The sequence below is a fragment of the Erythrolamprus reginae genome, chromosome Z, assembly GCF_031021105.1.
Source record: "Erythrolamprus reginae isolate rEryReg1 chromosome Z, rEryReg1.hap1, whole genome shotgun sequence".
Taxonomy (NCBI): Eukaryota; Metazoa; Chordata; class Lepidosauria; order Squamata; family Dipsadidae; genus Erythrolamprus; species Erythrolamprus reginae.
The window spans coordinates 115,645,180-115,665,824 of NC_091963.1; positions in this window are offsets into that span (position 1 = coordinate 115,645,180).

Consider the following 20,645-nt stretch of genomic DNA (forward strand, 5'->3'; position numbering starts at 1 on the left):
CACAGTTGTTTTCAACGTATCAGCAGAGAGCAATCTCAACTTTAGCTTTTTGCATTTGGGGATATTTAGTTGTTTCACTTTTAATGATGTTATCATTTCAATCAAGAGTACTTCAGGAATTCTGTCAAATCTAATCCTTTAAATCCAGCATTGTCCATCACTGTAGAATCCTACAGAATAATGCTAAAATCAGATCTCTTTTATCTAATACAAGGATTGCCCAAAAAGTAATGCACCACATTTTTTTTCTTCAACAATTATCTATTGAACACAATAAAACTTACACAGAAGTAAGAATGATGTTTCTTCTACACTCCCTATTTTTCTACATAATCTCTACGTAATGTCCCAGTCTATGGGATTCTTCCAGCGAGACACAAGGACGTATATGCCCCATTGGTGCCACTCCTTGTTCTGGTCACAAAGCCATTTCTGCACTGCGCAAATCATTCTTTGTCATCCTCAAAATGTCTTCCGTGACTAACCGTACTTCTGTCGACTGCAGGTTCTCCATAAACTGTACACAAACGTTTGTGAATATTCCCAACAGTTTCTTTCTCCATAGTGAGAAATTCAATGCCAACATGCTGCTTGTAATGTACATCACTTACAGATGCCATTTCTAAACACTGCTGCAGCTACGCTCTCTGTCTGAAGAAACGCGAAATTTACACACACACTCCTGACAATTCAAATAATGTGTATCTAAAGTTTTGCATTCGTACTATTAACTGTAGGCTGAGAAAAAAAATGTGGTGCATTGCTTTCTGGGCAACCCTTATACAGTATATCATTTTCTTGAATTAATAATTTTCAAAAGAGTTTGTTATTTGAACTTCACTTAATACCAATATTGGTTTTGTCGACTGATTCATGCTTCTCCGAGTCTGCAGAGAGGGGCGGCATACAAATCTAATAAATTATTATTATTATTATTATTATTATTATTATTATTATTATTATCATTATTATTATTCTCTGTTTTTACTTGAAGAGCTTATATTCAGTTAAATTTCAGTTTGGTCCATCATGGGATATCCATATATGGAGTGGTCCTTTAGATTACTGGAAAATTTGATATAATTACTGAATTTTCTTAGCAGATTTTTTTCTTCCTGCTTATTTCATACAATGAAGGGGGTTTTTTGGCCAATATTCCAAGTACAATTTCATTTACATTTTTAGCATGCCAGTATGCCTCTTTTGAACTTATATGAACAATATGCTGCAAATCACTGTAAAACAATATCAATGTACAGGTTGTTTAGAGAGGGTTTTTTGGGTTTTGTTTTGTTTTTTGCAACCGTGGTCTTGGGTCCTTGTTATTTTTTATAGCTTGCTTAAGATTTGAACCAAGGTCATTCTATCATTTTGATGAAGTTGCATTGAAGCACCGAGTTTGACATTTTAAAAAAAAATCCATAATGATGCCTATTTCATTTTTTCTTTGATTTTTTTTGCCCACAGTAGATCTGGTGCTCTACTAATGTGATGTGACTCATTCTAGTCCTTTTCAATTTACTGATTCCCAATTTGCCAATGTTCAGTCTTGACCTTTCTGCTCTAATGTCAACTTCGCCTTTGTTCATGACAGTCAATTACTAGAGGACTGCAGGGAAATAGTAGATAGATTTGTAAATGCTACATAGAAAAATGGTCTGCATTTTTTCCCCCATACATGAGAGGAAAATTTTGCTTTCAACAAATTATTTCAAAGAAGAAGAGAATTTTGGATCTATTCTCAAGGGCAGAGGTAATTTCCTTGCATTTGTTTTGTTGTGAAGTGGCCAAGAAGTTGTGTGTGTCTTTCACCACATGAACCGCCCCCACTCCCAATTTTCTATATCTTGCCTGGCTTCCTATTCCTGAGCTCATCCCCATGTATTATTAGACAACTTTTCCACTGAGCTTTTCCAGTAGTGATACTATCAATATTTGACAAGGGAAAAAATTGTCCTTGAGAAATTCCTGGGGAATTTACTTTCTTGTTGATTTATATTCTGTTTTCCCAGGAGTTAAAGCTGGAATGAAAAACATATTCTTCCCTGATGTTCCTTCTTGACAACAATCCTACAATGTGGGTGGGCTGAGAAATAAGTAACCCAATATCCCAGTGGCAAGAAAGTTACCCAATATCCCACATGTATCTAGAACCTGAAATACTTTTCGATGGCCTTCCTACTGAAGTGATTTCAAAGAAGTGATCCCAGAGTCACAGGGCAGGGGGTAGCTTCCCTTTCAATTTCAATGATACATTTCAAAAAATATTTTAATTATTATGGTTGGACACATAGTCAGCCAAATGTTTATATTGGTTTTGGCATTTTTATTTATCTAATTCTTCTTAAGGATCTGAGATAGGCAGATGTTGTTATTTGATGTTATTAAAAATATTGTCACAGGAAATAAACTTTTCCAAGAAAAGCTGTGTTTTGCAATTGAACAATGATAATTTTGTCAATCCTGATGCTATTCAGGTGACGCTCCAGATTTGGAATTTTGGAATTTCACCCAAGATGCCCATTACTATTGCTGCTATCTTTGCTTTCTTCAAATCCTAAGTCTGCAATATTATGTGGCAAGTTTTTGTCTGTTTCGATTCTATAGTACCAGAGCATTTTTTAAAATTCAGTAGTTGGATAAGAATGGCAACACCACAAATCTAACAATTAAAGAGAACAAAGATAGACCCAATAATAATAGCTGACTTGTGTGCCATTCCAAAATACATGAAGCATCACCTGAATAGCATTGATAATCATCTTCACACAGTTGCAAAAGGCAGCTTCACCTGGGACAGCTTACAACCTGTACACTCTTAAACAACAACATCTGCCTATCCAAATTATTTGGAGAAGACTTGATAGGTGTATAAAATTGCCAGATCAAATTTAAACATCTCATTGAATATGCAACCAATCATAATAACTGAAATAACTGAAATCATAATAACTGAAATAACTGAAACTGAAATATTAAGGCATGAATCAGCCATGGCGGTCGCAGTGGCTATTGGCACACCAAAATAATTGATGGTATTTAGAAAAATTACACAGAATTTCCATCTATCAATTATAAAGGCCACACTGCTTGGATCTGCATATATGTTATGCCAATACATTTTGACATCTTAGGTTCTTAGTACTGGAAGTACTGGATGCCTATGAAGGCCAAGATCAACTAAGGAACTGGCACCTGTGTTTTCACATGTGTAAATAATCATAATAATCATAATTAATAATCACAACAATCACAATCATAATCAATAATTATAATCCATGCAGCAAGGAAAAATGAAAAATATAGAAGGAATAGAACTTGGAAATGGGAGCATAATGAAAGCATTTGCAAAGGATGATAATTACAAATTCCCAGGCATATTAGAAGCAGGTAATATCTTGAATGGAAAAGTCAAAGATGAAACATGTAACAATGATACCTATTGTTATCGAGACATTTGGTACCATGTCCAAGAATCTCACAAAACATATCAATTGCAATAACACTAGCGGAACTGCAAAAAAAACCCCACTACTCGGAACATCATATATTTTAAGAAGATACTTGGTTGATATCTAGGATGCTGGCAGCAATCTGTATCAATCATTAGCAGCAGTCAGTGATATTTGTGACAATGTTTTAAATGTTCAGTTGACTGAGTTTTATGTTTAATGAATAAAAGAGATCATCATCATCATCTTAATAATCTCCCTACCCCAATTCGGAGTCCTTGTTTTTATCTTATTATCTGTGAATTGATGTTTTGTGGCCATACTCATTCTACGTTTAGCAAATGTTATTTCCCAAACTCTCCATGAACTTCCCACTCTCAAATTTAAGGGTCTTTGTTTAATTCTGGAAATGTGGCTCCTCACATTTCTAAACTGCATAATCACATATGCTGTAGAAGTGGGGCAACAGCTGGATACAACTTGTGTCCTTCTGTGGTTGAGCATTTTTGCCTTAATTTTCCTCCCACCAAAGGAAAGGGGGAAAAGCCAGGTTTTCTAAAATTCCTTTTTAATCACAGTAAGTCATTTGAAAACTCACCCCATCTCTTCCTATTGTCAGGCTTGTTGAAGACTATCCTTTCATCTAGGGAAATTGCATAAATAAAAAATCAGATATATGACTCCCATAAATATCCTATAAATATACAGATGGGAAGGGATAAGGGATAGTCATTGACTGAAGCAGCTGCGCTTCTGAACTAAGGCCATAGCATAATCTTTTCTTTTTCCTATTTTCAATAGCTAAGAAAAACAATTGACACAGGTTATAATCAGTCAAGGTTACCAAGAAGCTACAAGCATACATCCTTTTATGGAGAGGCAATGACCCAAGAAGTGAACTGACTGTGTTTATTAAAATTCATTTTGGACTTGACTCTGGCCTGGAACAAAAAGGAACCTAAACACTAACTTCCTCGCGCATCTCTCTTTCTAAATAATGTAACCTATTTATGGAACATTCAACACTGCTCAATTATTTTGCTCAGTCTTGAATACGTGTCTGCTCAGCGTAACTTGTACAGTGGCATCTACATGTACTTTGTGACTCTGAGGTTAATCAATCAATTAATTAATTTAGAAAAGTTATACAGCTGCATCTTTAATACATATCTTTGGTTAGCAAACAAGACAAAGACAATATAAAAAACAATAACCAATTAAACAATTCTGTACAAGTTTAAAAACAAGTTTTAAAAATCCCTGAGCCATCATAAAAATTCAATAAAATCACATTATTATTATTATTATTATTATTATTATTATTATTATTTATTAGATTTGTATACCGCCCCTCTCTGGAGACTGGTTGTTTTAAGTGTTCTTCTGATAATGCTTTAGGTCACTGATAGCGAACCTTTTTTGGCTTAGATGCCAAAAGGGTATGTATGTGTGCTATACCCCTAGCTACTACAATTTTATGGATTGGATTGTTAGTTTGTGTGATTGCTTTTCTTTTTATAAATGAGGATTTTAAATGGTTTTTAATATTAGATTTGTACATGTTGTATTGTTGAGTCCTCGGAGAGGGGCAACATACAAATCTAATAAATTATTATTATTATTAAATTATTATTATTATTATTATTATTTATTATTATTATTATTATTATTATTATTATTATTATTATTATTATTATTATAGCATGCATGCAGGTGCCCACACCCATAATTCAATGCATTCCCTCACACATGTGCACAGCCCCTGCACTCTGCTTACCCCACACTCCACACATAAGCATAGGCTTCATTGAAGCTGTGGAGCTGCCCTACTACTTACCCTCAGATAGTTGCAACTAGGTCTCGCACACTTTGGCTCATTTCTTCTGCTGCCTGCAAGGCTCTTTAGCCTATAACAGAGCTGTGGATAGATCCAGAGCTCTGTTACCAGTTGCAGAGGCCTTTCCTATTTCCTAAAGGCCTTTCCTGAAGGCCTTTCTAGCCGATAACAAAGCTCAGGATTGATCTGGAGCTCTGTTATCAGCTGCAGAGGACTTGCTGGCTGAAGAAGAAATGGGCCAAGATGTGAGAGGCCTGGCTGTCCCAAATTGAAGAAGTTCCTGAAGCCCTCTGACAGCGAAAAGGAGGCTGGGGATGAGCACATGTGAACTTCCAGTTGGACCATTTTTCACAGTCCCCAGGTTTCAGAAAAGAAGACCAAAATTCAGCTGACCAGCACACACATGCACACTGGAGCTGACATAGGGCAATGCCTTGTGGGCTCTCAGATATGGTTCCATATGCCACCTGTGGCATACAGGCTATGGGTTTGCCATCACTGTTTTAGGTTGTTCTGTGTCTTTATTTTGTGATAGAACAAGAAAAAAGCTGTTTCCAAATTTAAAGAATCTCCCTTTATTTTTCCTCTGTCCAATAATCATGGTGAGATTCACAATATAATTTTGGCTTGAAGTGTCAGCATTATAGCAATAGCACTTATATACCCCTTCACAGCGCTTTACAGCCCTCTCTAAGCAGTTTACGGAGTCAGCATATCACCCCCAACAATCTGGGTCCTCATTATGGACCTTTTACTTTCATATTTTCATCTCACAAGAGTGGACATAGAAACACATCTCTGCAAATGTGAGAATTGTATGTGTGTCTTTGCACCCTTTGTTCAGTGTTAAGAGCCAATACATTTACAATGGGAAGACCTCTCAAGGTATTTCTCCCAAATAAGAGTTGGACACTTCCCATGTTGCAAAGAACCCTTTGGTTCATTAGAAGGAAACAAGGTTCTTTATCTGAAGAATCTGACGATTCCTCATCTAGCTTCTGCATGTCTGTTTCATTGTACTCTGTAAACAGGTTTATAGAGTCAGCATATTGCCCCCAACAATCTGGATCCTCATTATGGACCTTTTACTTTCATATTTTCATCTGACAATGATAAGCCTCAATTCTAGTGTGATCTCAGATTATCCCTTAGTAGAAAAATATATGCTATATCAGTGATGGCGAATCAATGGCACGCATACCACAGGTAGCACACAGAACCATATCTAAGGGCACACGAGGCATTGCACTATGTTAGCTCAGGTGTGCGCAGGCCAGCTGATTTTCGGTCTTCTTTTTGGCTGTTTTCGCTCTATGGTTGGCCCAGTTGGCCATTTTCCACCATCCCTTTCAGGAGGCTTTCCTGAACTGTGAGGATGGCGAAAAATGGGCCTAGCGGAAGTCCGGAGGCCTCAGTGAAGCCTGTGCTAGTGCATTGGGGGGCAGAGTGGGCGATTATGTGCATGCACAGACAGTTGGCAGCATGGGGTTTGTGTGCATGCGTGCAGGGGGAGGGCATTATATTATGGGTGTGGGCATGCACATGCGCGCTATCACACACACATGCACCCTTTTGGCACCCAAGCCAAAAAAGTTTCGCCATCACTGTGCTATATCTTAGGTCAACCCTGCAAACATTGATCTTCACATTTTCTTCTTCCAATAAGCTAGCAAATAAAGCTTCCTCTTCTTCTTCTTCTTCTTCTTCTTCTTCTTCTTCTTCTTCTTCTTCTTCTTCTTCTTCTTCTTCTTCTTCTTCTCCTCTACTTTTCCCCTCCCCTCCCCTCCTCTACTTCTCCCCTCCTCATCCCTCCCCCTTCCCTTTGATTCTGCCAAGTGGTCTGACACTGCTAAATACTACACTCCTCTCCTGCCCCTTCTCTCCTCCTCCCATCTCCTCCCCCTCCTCTCCTCTTCCCCTCCCCCCTCCCTTTGATCCTGACTCTAACAAGAGATCTGGCATGCTATTAACATATTACTCCCCTCCCCTCTTCCCCTTCCTTCCCTCCTCCTCCCCTCCCCTCTCCCCTCCTCTCCCCCTCCGCCTTTGACCTTGACTCTGGCAAGAGAACTGGCATACTACTAACAAAATGACCGCAGTTGCTTTGGCATAGAAATGAAGTGATGTCTATCAGAAAAAAATGTTAGCGAGAAATAGCCTTGCGATTTTGCAATATATTAAAAAATGTAAATAGCATGAAAAACTAAGAGGAAATTCCTAACTCTATCTATAGTATGGTCTCCAAACTTGGTAACTTTAAGGCTGGTGGACTTCAACTCCCAGGATTCCCCACCCAAAAGCTGAAGTCCTCCAGGCTTAAAGTTGCCAAGATTGGAGATCTCTGATCTACAGCTCCAGAGGTGAATTTCTACCAGTGCGCTCTGGTACATTAGTCTGCCGATTGCAGAATTTGGGCGCGACAGCTCAATTGTTGTTTTTGCCAGTCTGCCATTTTTTTTCTCCAATTTTTGGCACTTTTTTTTGCTTCTGCGCATGTGTGGAAGCAAAATCGCATGACGGGATGCTCGCATGCACACGATTTTCAGTGATTTTTTTTGCTTCTGTACATGCACGGTAGCAAAATTGCATGAGTGGATGCTTTCATGCATGAGATTTTTGGTGATTTTTTGCTTCTGTGCAGGTGTGAAAGCAAAGTTACATGAGGGAATGTGCATGTGGGCACGAGCATAGCAAGCATGCATGCAAAATGTCACAATGTGCATGAAGCTCACCGGTATGAAGAGGAGGAACCCTCCACTGTTCAATACCCTATTCTTTACAGTCAATTGTTTGTGAGGTGCGAAACTTTCAGTGCTATGGAATTCATCCTTCCAAGAGTTTTGAGTTGAAACAATTTATCATGTGCATTCTTCTTGTTCTGTGGCCTACTTCATGAATTTGTTTGTTTAAGTTACAGGACAAAACTATTCCAAATAAAAATTTCTGGGATTTTTAATATTTTTTGCCAAGTGGCTCTTATTAACATTGTTCCGAAGACTCTATAAAGCAGTCAGTTTTCCTTAATAATAGGGCAGTTGCATAATTATAGAGATGGGACTTTCTAGTCAAATGTCCCCACTCCTTTTTTTGAATGCCTTTGTTGCGTTTCATTTAATGCCTTCAAGTCACTATTAACTGCTGGCAATTGCTTGGACAAGTCCCTGCATTTGTCTTGGCAAGATTTTCGGAAGTGGTTTGCCCTTCTCTTTGTCCTAGGACTGAAAGAAAGTGACTCCCTAGTTTTGTGCCCAAGGCAGGACTAGAACTCATAGTATCTTGTTTTTTTGGCTGCTGGTTTAACCACTGCATCAAAAAGCCCCTCTCCCCTGAAAACAGTGACTATTATTTCATTTCTCTTAAAAGATAGCTCCTTCCGCCTATTCTGAATACGTTGCTTGGCATTTAATCCACTGAAATCAATGATGTGAATGCCAAAAAAAAGTGATTACTTTAAGACGCAAACTGGTGAAAGAAAATATTATATTGTGGGATCTCACTGTTATCCAATATGACTTGCTATTCCTTAATTCCTCAACTTTCCATCAGCCAGATACAGTGAGGTTACAAATTTAGGATGAACCCCAGCTGCCCCTTCTCCTCCAGCCAATGATGAAGAATACTGGAATTAACTTAGCAACATCCTGCCTTTTATGAACCTTTAGACAGGAAAAACCAAATGTGCAGGTACAGAATAGGCAACCCCTGACTCAACAGTAGGCCTATGAGAGGGATTTACTGTAGACTATTGGTCCTGTTGGACCACTGCTTAAGAATTTATTGACTGACTGACTGACTGACTGACTGACTGATTGATTGATTGATTGATTGATTGATTCATTGATTCATTCATTCATTCATTCATTCATTCATTCATTCATTCATTCAGGGTGGCTTACAACATGTTAGCAAATAGCACTTTTTTAACAGAGCCAGCATATTGCCCCCACAATCCGGGTCCTCATTTTACCCACCTCGGAAGGATGGATGGCTGAGTCAACCTTGAGCCGGTGATGAGATCTGAACCGCTGACCTACAGATCTACAGTCAGTTTCAGTGGCCTGCAGTACAGCACTCTACCTGCTGCGCCACCCCGGCTCTATATGAGCCAACAATGTACTGTAGATACCAAATCAGCCACTAGGCTTGCATCAACAGAGGCATAGCGTCAAGATCACAAGAAGTGGTAGTATTGTTCTATACTTCACTAGTGAGCCCAGTTCTGTCCCGTTCCAGTCACCACAATACAAAAATGTTGTTGAGACACTAGTTGTTGAGACACTAGAAAGAGTGCCCAGAAGAGCACAAGGAAGAGGGAAGGGTTTATATTCCAGAGCATCTGAGACAGATCAAGAAGAAATCAGTGGAAGTTTGTCAGAGGAAGATGTAGGGAGGAATTTACTGATAGTGACTGATGAACAATTGATCAATGAAACAACTTGCCTCTTGGAGTCATCACTAGAAATCTTCAAGAAAAGGTTGAAAAACCATTTGTTCTGGATAATATAAAGATGCCTGCCTTGCCAAGGGTTAGACTAGAAGACCTCCAAAGCACCTCCCAGCCCTATGATTCTATAATTTTAAAAGTGAATTCATATCAATCATATCAAATCCTCCACACTCTGTTACACAAACACCAAGCCTCACTACTCTTGTTTCTTTTGTATTTTTACAGTAGAAATACCCTCCTGCTTTCCTGTTGTGTTTCCTGGTTTCTTGGCAAAGTCAGTTTGCCTGGCTTCAGATCTGCTGCTTAATGCTCAGTGAAGCCATTAGACTTATAGGGTGGCTGAGCTCAGTTCACTGAGCTCTGCTGTTATCAGCTTGGCTGGGCTCTCGGACCATTTTTCTAAATTAGTATTGCTGAAATTAAAATTGAAGCTCCCCAGAAGCAGATGAGAAGGAGCCAAGGCTAGGGTGAACTGCAAATTGCTTACAGAGCCAGATTAAGGCACTTCTCAGGCATTTCAATATGAATAAGTGTAGTCAGAAACAGATAAAAACAATGGCCTTTAAAAAAAAAACCAGATGGTAATTTCTTTGGGTCCTGAAGAGGGAGTGGCTCCTTTGAAAACATGATTCAGCATCTGAAACGATTATATGAACTGATAATTTTAATCCAAGGTGGTAAAACTCATCAATCTAAAATTCATGAACAGGATTTGAGGTTTTCCTTTGCATCCCTGTTCATTTGGATCCAATGGACAAAATAAACAACGTACCCCTTGATATTTAGATACAGTGAGACAAAATTGGTGATGGCAGGGAGAGCTTTTGCCCAGTTAATGGAGACAGCTTGAAGTAATACTTCGAATGACATCACTGAGACTACCATTTTTATTTGATTTATTTTTTCTGATACAGTGGTACCTCTACCTACAAACGCCTCTACTTACAAACTTTTCTAGATAAGAACCAGGTGTTCAAGATTTTTTTGCCTCTTCTCAAGAACCATTTTCCACTTACAAATCCAAGCCTCCAAAACTGTAACCAGAAAAGGCATGGAGAACCTTCCGTGGGGCCTCTCTGGGAATATCCTGGGAGGAAACAGGGAGGAAAAAGCTGGGCAGAAGTCTCTGTGGGGCCTCTCTAGGAAACTTCTGGGAGGCAACAGGGCCTCCACCCTCCCTGTGGTTTCTCCAATCACACATTATTTGCTTTTAAATACATTCCTATGGGGAAAATTGCTTCTTTTTACAAACTTTTCTACTTAAGAACCTGGTCACAGAACGAATTAAGTTTGTAAGTAGAGGTACCACTGTACTGCCTGCAATTTTCTTGGCAATATTTCAGAACTGATTTGCCATTGCTTCCTTCCTAGGGCTGAGGGAAAGTGACTGTCTCAAAATCACTTTGTCCCTAAGGCAGGACTAGAATTTGCAATATCTCTGTTTCTGGACCTCTACTGTAGCCTGAACTAGCTGCAAAAATTTAGGCAGCCATAGATGGTGACAAAGAGGTATTTTAGTTTTGGGAATCTTTTTTTGGTGTCTTTTGCTGCTCTCTGGTGGTTATTCAGACTTTTTCAACTTATATCTGATAGCCTTATCTATAATACAGCTGCCTTGCTAAAACTAAGCTTGTTTCTATCTAGTGGTCATTTGAGATATCAGCCCAGATCTGACTGCTGCCAGTGGAAAATACCAAGCATGCTATTGGCCAGTTATCCTAACATCATAACTATAGGATAAATGATATAATTCAGGCAAACTAATTTATAGCAGTAATTTTTATTCCAAAATGATCCAGAATAAGGGTGGTGGAGTTTTGGGGGTTTTTTGGACCTTGTGAAAACATTGTACTTCATTAAATATATCTGATTTTTCTTCTGTGGACCTGAAAAGAGATCCTATCTATTTTAACAAAGGGAATACAGGAGATACAACTTATTTCAGGCTTGCCTGAAAGCCTGAAAGCAAGGGCTGGGCTAACTAACAACTGTTATTTTCAAAATTGGCATAAATGTTATTTCTACCTGCCCAAGGAGGGCAGGGAATTAAGCTGAAGAAAACTTCCTGGAGTTTCTTGATGAAAGAAAGGTAAATCAAACGCATACACAATAACACCTACACACACAATGAGAGGTGGGTTGCTAAGGTGGAACGGTGACGTGTGCTCGCCCCCGTGGCTCTGAGTGCTAGCGGAGTCCAGTGCAATTATGCTACTGCATCTCTGTGTCTCTGCGTGCGATTTTGCTACCTGCCCAGGTGCAGTAGCATAATTGCACAGGACTCTGCTAGCACTCAGAGCCAGGGAGGCAAGCACACGTCACCATTCCACCTTAGCAGCCCACCTCTGCATACAATGCATACACTTGACTTCAAGAGTTCAGGTTTGTTCCATACAGGTCTAGTCTGGCATCAAAAACTGTGATTCAAATGCCTCTCCTGGATCTTAAACCTGGAGAGAGCTGAGAAGGATCGGGGAAAGGGGGGCTGGTGAGTGAAGACTGGCCTCTTCTGATGATAAGCCCAGGCATGTCCTGTGCTGGGCAAGGCCTGAGCTACAAGAGCAAAAGGAGGGAAGTGACTCACTCCGGTTCCAGGGCTGTGTGTTCTGGACATCCAGCCGACTTTCCTTTTCAGGAGGAAATTTATTCATTGCTTGACATGAAAAGCAAGGTGTGGCACCAGCACTCCAATTGCGCATGGGAGGGGGGAGAAGGAAGAGGAACAGTGTAGGTGGGGGAATAAATCAGAGCACAGATTCAAAGAGTTTTGTTCTGGCAGGCTTTTTGTGTACAGCAAAAGCGGCTTGTTTTATGGGTGAAAGTGAAGCTTTCCTCCCAAACTCTGGGAAGGCTGAAAATGGCAATTTACTGCTAATTGTTATCCCTCCCCTGTCCAGTGTGTATCAGTAAGCAGTTTTTGGACTGGGTCGTCACTGGGTCGTCACTCCATGCAGAGGCATTATTATTCTATAATTCCTAATTCCTATTATTCTATAGAATAAACTATGGAAAAAATTAAATGAGTCAGCCAATATAGTGTTGCTTTGTTAGGGATTTTATGATGCATCAGTGTGTGTGTGTGTGTGTGTGTGTGTGTGTGTGTGTTTTCAGGAGGGTTGAACATGTATTGTACTCCAGTTCCCATCATTCTGGATATTTGTTCTTTCTGTCTGCTGACGGTGGGTCAATCACCCCACAACACAGAGGAGGTCGATTATAGGTTCTCTACCTCTGCCTTAACTAACAATTCTTCTGATCCTCCATAATCCATATATTTGCATTTAATTCCCTCTTAAAATGATAAAGCAAAAAATGACCAAAAAAGTTTTTCAAATTTGAATACCTATTCCCAGGCAACTTCATTCCCTCTATTTTTACCTTTCAGGTCCTTCCAAAAAATACTTTGAATGCCAGTAAAAGTCCCTCCCATGTTTCGACCATTACACACCTACTAAGTCAAACAAATATTTAGAGAATTCTCAGATATATATATTTTTAATTGCTTGTAACTCTCAAAGGCTCGCTCAGACAAAGGAAGTGAAGGCCCTTTTTCTTCCTGTTTGGGTTGAAAATTACTCTATTTGCTTCTATAAATCTCTAAGATACCTCTATTTCTTCCCGATCTCTCAAACTAATCTGCTCTTCTCTTGAACACAGCACTCATCACCAGCACAGGGGGAGGACTGATGTTATAGTTTTAATGGCTTCAATCGCAACAACACAAGAGCACGCAACAGATTCAAACTTAATATTAACCGCTCCAAACTTGACTGTAAAAAATATGACTTCAGCAACCGAGTTGTCGAAGCGTGGCTCATTACCTGACTCAGTAGTGTCAACCCCTAACCCCAAACATTTTTCCCTTAGACTATCCACGATTGACCTCTCCATGTTCCTTAGAGGTCACTAAGGGGCGTGCATAAGTGCACCAGTGTGCCTTCCGTCCCCTGTCCAATTGTCTCTCCTTATCTCATTTATCTTTTCTTCCTTTCAAATATGTTCACCTATACTTTTATATCTTTTCTTCTATTCTTTTCTTTAGTTATATTATTACATATCTTTCTCTTCAATGTGTATTATGTATTGGACAAAATAAATAAATAAATAAATAAATACATACATACATAAATACATAAATAAATAAAATAAAATAAAATAGAGGAGTAAGGTGCAATCTATTAATGAGTGGGGGCTGCCTATAATATTTCAGGAGCATCTAAAGCAGTGAAGGGCTACAAAAATGTTTACTACCACACTATGGATATGGCTTATTTTGTGGGTGTGGCTTGACAGCCATGTGACCAAGTGGGAGTGACTTGATGATCATGTGACTGGGCGTGGTGGCTTAAAGGTCATGTGACTGGCTGAAAGGTGGCCAACTTGATGTCACTCACGTCAAGGGTTTGGGTTAGGGTGCCTGGTCCCTCCTCACCTCAAAGAGATACAATTTCCCTATCTATTTACTATTACTGAACATCCAAAATAAACTGTTTAATTCTATGTGTATATGCCATGTGTGTACATACATATTACACACAGGCCCACAAAAATATACATTATCTTCTATATAAACTGTATGTGTATGTACACACACATACGCACACACACAATTCTTCTAAAATTAAACACATTCAACCTCATTTACTGCGATAGGAAAAACATACTCAGACCCAGAAAGAAAAAAAAGAAAAAAAACCAGTTCTACCAGTTTTCTACCAGTTCTGTGTACCTGACCAAAATCTTTCTACCAGTTCTGCATACTGACCATACCCGTAGGAGCCCATCACTGATCTAGAGCCACTGAACATATGGAAATAGTGCATAGTTATGTCTTGTAAAAGGAACCTCTTGAATCTCATTATCTCACCAACCCTGTTACAGTGGTGGGTTACTGCCAGTTTGGACAGGACCAATAGTAGAAATTTACCTCCACTTGCTGAACTAGCAATGATGTCTGGCTGGCCAATGCCCCTGAACCAATCCTCTAGTCACTGCTTCTTGAAAGTGGCTGGCTGGCAATTTACTGAAAATTATCTTTTTTATATTATGGTAATAAGAGAACACAATGAGGATGAGGATGTTGTAAACTGTGAATACATAGGAGAATAGTGCTGACGGGCTGTAGAGGAAAATTGTTTTACTTTTTTTAAAAAATGTGTATGCGTGTTGTGTTTGTGTTGTATATTATCAATTCATTGTACATTTTTGTACATGTGTTTGTTTTTTAGAGGAAAAATTGATAAAGACTATTTTTTTTAAAAAAGAAAGTGGCTGGCAAAGAACCCTCCGCGCATGCACAAAGGCTTCTGTGCATGTGCAGAGGGTCATTTCCCCAATGTGATGTAAAATGCACACTTCTGACATGATGAAAACTGGTAGGGAAGGTAAGTGGAACCCACTTCTTGCCCAGCTAGGTCAGCCAAACCTAAAACTTTGCTGAAATTGGCCATAGAATCTCACAAGTCTGACTTGTAGATTAGGGATGTGAGCCACTTCAGAATATTATTCATCTGTTGTGGATTTAAAATACTGTGTGTTTCACTCCCTGCCATATACTGATGACAGATCTTGCAGATTTTCATCAAGACAGACAAGCTTTTGGGGCAGGGTAAGTTTTTACCTTTTGTGAACACCCAAGCTTGTAACTGGTATTTGTAGTACAGTATTTGTGTGTTCAGTCCCCCACAAGAGCTAGAAATTGCAGCAATCCAGAAGACAAGGTTATTGCATATCTTCCAAAATAGATTTCCAAAACTAGGGTTAATGGTAGGCCTATGTTGCAATTTTTTTTTAATCCTTGCTCTAAAAGAAATCAGATGGATGAAGCTCATTAGAGACTTAGCTTTTTAAGAAAAAATATTGCTGCAGAAATAGACTTTTCTTTTTTAAAAAAAATTAAAACTTTTAAGAACAATGATAAGAATTATTACAAACTAAATTAGATCACAGAAAACAAAAAAGGAAGAGGAATAAGTGAAATAAGAAAGGAAAATAGAAAAAAGACAAGATATAAAGAAAAATACAAAAAATACAAAACTTTCAATAATCATTGAGCAATTATAAGGACTGAATTTCAAGACAGTGATCCCTTGTTTTTCGCGGGGGATGCGTTCCAAGACCATCCATGAAAAATGAATTTCCGTGAAGTAGGGGAAATATATATTTTTATCTATTTATGTATGTATGTATTTATGTATGTATGTATTTAACAAGCATTTGGACTTTTAAAACCCTCCCTTTGCATTAAACAGTCATTCTATAATGTTTCTCAGCTGGAAATATATGTGATATCCTACCAGTTTCTTTAATAGAGTACAGTAGTACTGTAGAAGAATTTTATGAATTTTTAATGGATTTAAAATTTTCAATGGATTTAATGGATTTAAGCGTCCTTTGAAATAACAAATCCGCGAGAGATGCACCGTGAGGTAGGAGGGATTACTGTACTGGAAAAAAGTGATTTATGACCATTTTTCAACACAACTATTGCAAAATTCAGATGCCTGTCAATAGATTCATGGTTATTTATTTATTTATTTATTTATTTATTTATTTATTTATTTATTAAATTTGTATGCCGGCCCTCTCCGTAGACTCGGGGCGGCTCACAACAGTAATAGAAAACAATATATAATACAAATCTAATAATTAAAATTAAAAACCCATAATTTAAAAAACATGCACACAACATACCATACATAAACAGTATAGGCCTGGGGAAGTTATCTCAGTTCCCCCATGCCTGACGGCAGAGGTGGGTTTTAAGGAGTTTACGAAAGGCAAGGAGGGTGGGGGCAGTTCTAATCTCAGGGGGGAGCTGGTTTCAGAGGGTCGGGGCCGCCACAGAGAAGGCTCTTCCCCTGGGACCTGCCATGAAGAGCTTTATAGGTCAAAACCATGATAGTGGCAGTGTCCTGGGATCATGTGATGATGTGATCACATTTTGCAATCTTTTGACAAGCAAAGTCAATGAGAAAGATGGATTCACTTAACAACCATGTTTCTAACTTTAAAATTATGGTGATTTGCTTAATAACTGTGCCATAATTTTCTTCTAATAATCTGTCTAATCATCAAAACCATACATTACAAGTTCATTTTTTGAGGTCCATGGGATTGGGCGGCATATAAATCAATTAAATTAAATTAAATTAAATTAAACTCAAAAAGTCCATAAGAGGTTTCCAATCACCAATAAATGTGGAGATTGTTCTTTCCCTAATCAAAATCATCTTGGCCATCTCAGCAAATTCTATCAATTTCACCAATTTCTTCCTTTCTTTTCTTTTTGTATGAATGTAGTTTTTAGACATAACAATGTCTTTCCAAGTCTTCACTGGTTCAATTTCAAAGTAAGAAAAATATGCAAGGATTTGAGATTGCCAACAACTTTATCAGTCAGGGAAGGAAAAGGATAAGAATAAAACAGTCCGTGGTTTTGCAGGAATTGATGAAATGAGAGAAGACAGTAAGCATCTGGTGCTCTTTTGGCTACTGCTTGCAAGCTTCACTCCCATTGGAACAAAAAAGGAAACAAACCGGTCCCTTATTTTAGAAATAAAAAGTAACTTCCTTTTTAATCCTGCTTTTTGCAGCAACTGGTTTGAAGGGCACATCTGGAGATTGAGAAGCAATCTGCATTTTGTGATCTTTTAGGAAACGTATGAAAATATTGTGCTAGAATGAATTTTAAAATCTAATTTCTCTTATGTGGGTTGGTCATTAAAAGATCAGCAGATTCTGAATGAAGTCTGAAATTTCTTAATACTGATGTGTTCATGTTAGAGAGAGAAAACAGATGCTTCAGCTAACTCCCTGAGTGGTGTCTCCTAGGTAAAAAAGGTAATAGGCCCTACGTAGCCCCTATTTTTTTTTTTACGGGAGCTTTTGTAATACTCTGCAACTGCTTTGTCAAATTGTAGGTGAAATGTTCCTGGTTTGGGCAGGCCAGTCAATCATCGTAGAGCGGTTAGTGATCCCAGCGCGAGGCATCCCCCACCTGCCTGGATGCCGCCATTTGTGTTCTTTTACCCTCTGCATATGCGCAGAATGCTTTGTGCATGTGCAGAGTGTAAAAGTACCCAAATGGCAGCGTCCAAGCGGGTAGGGGAAGCCTTGCACTGCAATCACTACAAGCTGTACAATGACTGACCAGCCTGCCAGAACCGAAAGTAATGGCTGGCATGTTGATTATTACTTTGAGATGGGAAAACTTCAGGTAAACTCTAAAATAGATGCAAAAACATATCTCCAATCTTGAATATAAGGATGTGTGTGTGTTAGAATTATTTATTTATTTATTTGTTTGTTTGTTTATTTATTTGTCAAGTACGTACTGATAATATACATAGATATAACACTGTTTATATACATGATATGGATACTAATAAGAGGGAAACATTAGGACAGGGATAGTAGGCACACTGGTGCACTTATGCACGTCCCTTACTGACCTCTTAGGAATCGGGTGAAGTCAACTGTGGACCTAGGGTAAGGTTTTGGGGGTTTGGTGAAAAAACAACAGAGTCAGGTAGTGAGTTCCAAGGCATTTACTACTCAGTTGCTAAGGTTGTATTTTATACAGTCAAGTTTGGAGCGGTTTACTTTGAGTTTGTATCTGTTGCGTGCTAGTGTATTGTTGTGGTTGAAGCGGAAGTAGTCGTTGACAGAAAGGACGTTGTAGCAGATGACTTTGTGGGCTATGCTTAGGTCATGTTTGAGGCAATGTAGTTCTAAGCTTTCTAAGCCTAGGATTTCAAGTCTGGTTGTGTAAGATATTCTGTTGCGAGTAGAGGAGTGGGGGGCTCTTCTTGCAAAGTATCTCTGGACGCTTTCTAATGTATTTATATTCAAAATGTGGTGTGGGTTCCAGACAGATGAGCTGTATTCAAGGATTGGTCTGGTGAAATTTTTGTATGCTCTGGTTAATAGTGTGAGATTACTGGATATAATATTGGAAAACTGTCTATAGATATGATACGACCCTGCCATTCTATATCTGCTCACCCTTTATCCATTGCTCTTTACTCCATTAAAACAATCCTTGAGTTTAAAAGAGTTTCTTAATAAAGTGATTCTTCTTGTTGCCCTGAATTATATGGTTGAAAAGAAAAGAAAACGAAAAGAAACAACAGAATAGATTTTGCTGTCCTGGAGGTGATTATCAGAGACTTAAACCATCTAGCAGTATTGCTAGGATAATATAATAGGTTTGGTTTTTTTTAAAGCAAAAGGTTAACTGGTATTGAGTACCTTGGAATTTTCCTAATTTCAATTTTAACCAACAAGAATAGTAAAACCTGGGAAAGTGGAAAAGAAAACAACAGTGGTTGTGCAAAGAAGGTCAGTGACACTGATTGCCATTTTCCTTAGTCTCCTGAGAACCTTATCTGGCAGGATAGAGTGGTTCAAGTTTTCAAAAGTTTGTTTGGGATGCTACAAACTTCAAAGTTTCTTTAAGGAACCAGATATTCCATTGCCTGTTCTTCTAATTTCAGGATTGAAATGAAGCAGAAAAGTTTGTCCTAGTTTGTCTTCTTAATCCCAAACTGGAAAATTGCACTGCCATCCCACTGGAAGCTGGGATAAAACAAGCAGCCCTTCACTGCTAAGTGGAATAAAACACTTGGATAAAACAAGCAGTCCTTCACCCTACTAAGCCACTGGAGCAAAACACTTCAACAGAAAGATGGGATCAAGGATGATGAAAAGGGGAGAGTAATGGAAATGAGTAATTGTTGAGAAGCTCAGTCCACACCATGCACAGACTGGAACCTATATATTGAAGTACTCCAGTGCTTTGGTCTATGACTCTATTACTTGCTAAATCAACAACGTAGATTGTGCAAGAAGGAATATAACCATCTTTTGACTGATGAACAAAAAGGCCCATAATGAGCAAAGGGGGAAGGCAACATGGGGAGTCATCATCAGGATGCTGGTTACAATTGTTTTACATAGTATTAAGAGAACGAAAGAAAACTATGGAATTCCTGTGGTTGTCAACTACAGTTCATCTTGGTCATAATGACTGAAAATATTAAAAGCTGAACATTAGTGACATTTGGATGATGTACAGTTGGATCCATTTGTTGTTGCACTAATCACAGTATCTAAACAATCAGGCGGAACACCAAAAATGTGGAAAAAATAAGCTATAATCATTGCAGACTTGGGGTCAAGGAGATTTTTTTATTATTATTATCTCTGCTCCTAGCATATTTTTGAACAGCTCAAAAAGACAATTAACCACAGCGGGCAGCGATCCAGGAGTGATCTGGAGGAAATATTCAAAGAGGAGTGCAATTCTCAGTATGTCTTTGGAACAAGGCTGCTTATTTCAGATATTATAATAGATGTTGTGGTCACCTAATGCAAGCAAATATGGCTTCTAAGTCAGGAAGGAAGGAAGGAGAAATAATGATAAGCAGAAACAAAACAAAACAATATTTTTGCATCTGCTTGACCCTGCTTATGTTCATAAGCTCAGGCCCATCAGGATTAGAGTAGCAGTTTGATTTCCTGAACCCCCATCTGTAACATGGTAAAATAGACGACACAGCTGTTCAATAATGGACATTAGTCTACTTGGATATGTCATTGTGTAATTTTTTTCCTCTAGTGTGGTGTGTGAAGAGACAACTATTTGGCTACATCAATTATATCAACCAAAGTAATATTCCCACAATGTCAACCAAAAAGAAAAAAGAAATCTAAATTTCTCATTAAATCCATAGATGTATTGCAAAAAACAATAAACATTAATGGGTGATGGCAGAAAAATCTTCTGAATTTCCCAGGTTCTTTAGAACTATGATTAAATTGTGTGTTGCTGAAACAACAGGATACAGATGTTGATTTAATTCAGGTATAGAAATGAATATGATGGAAACTGTGTTAGTAGTATTAC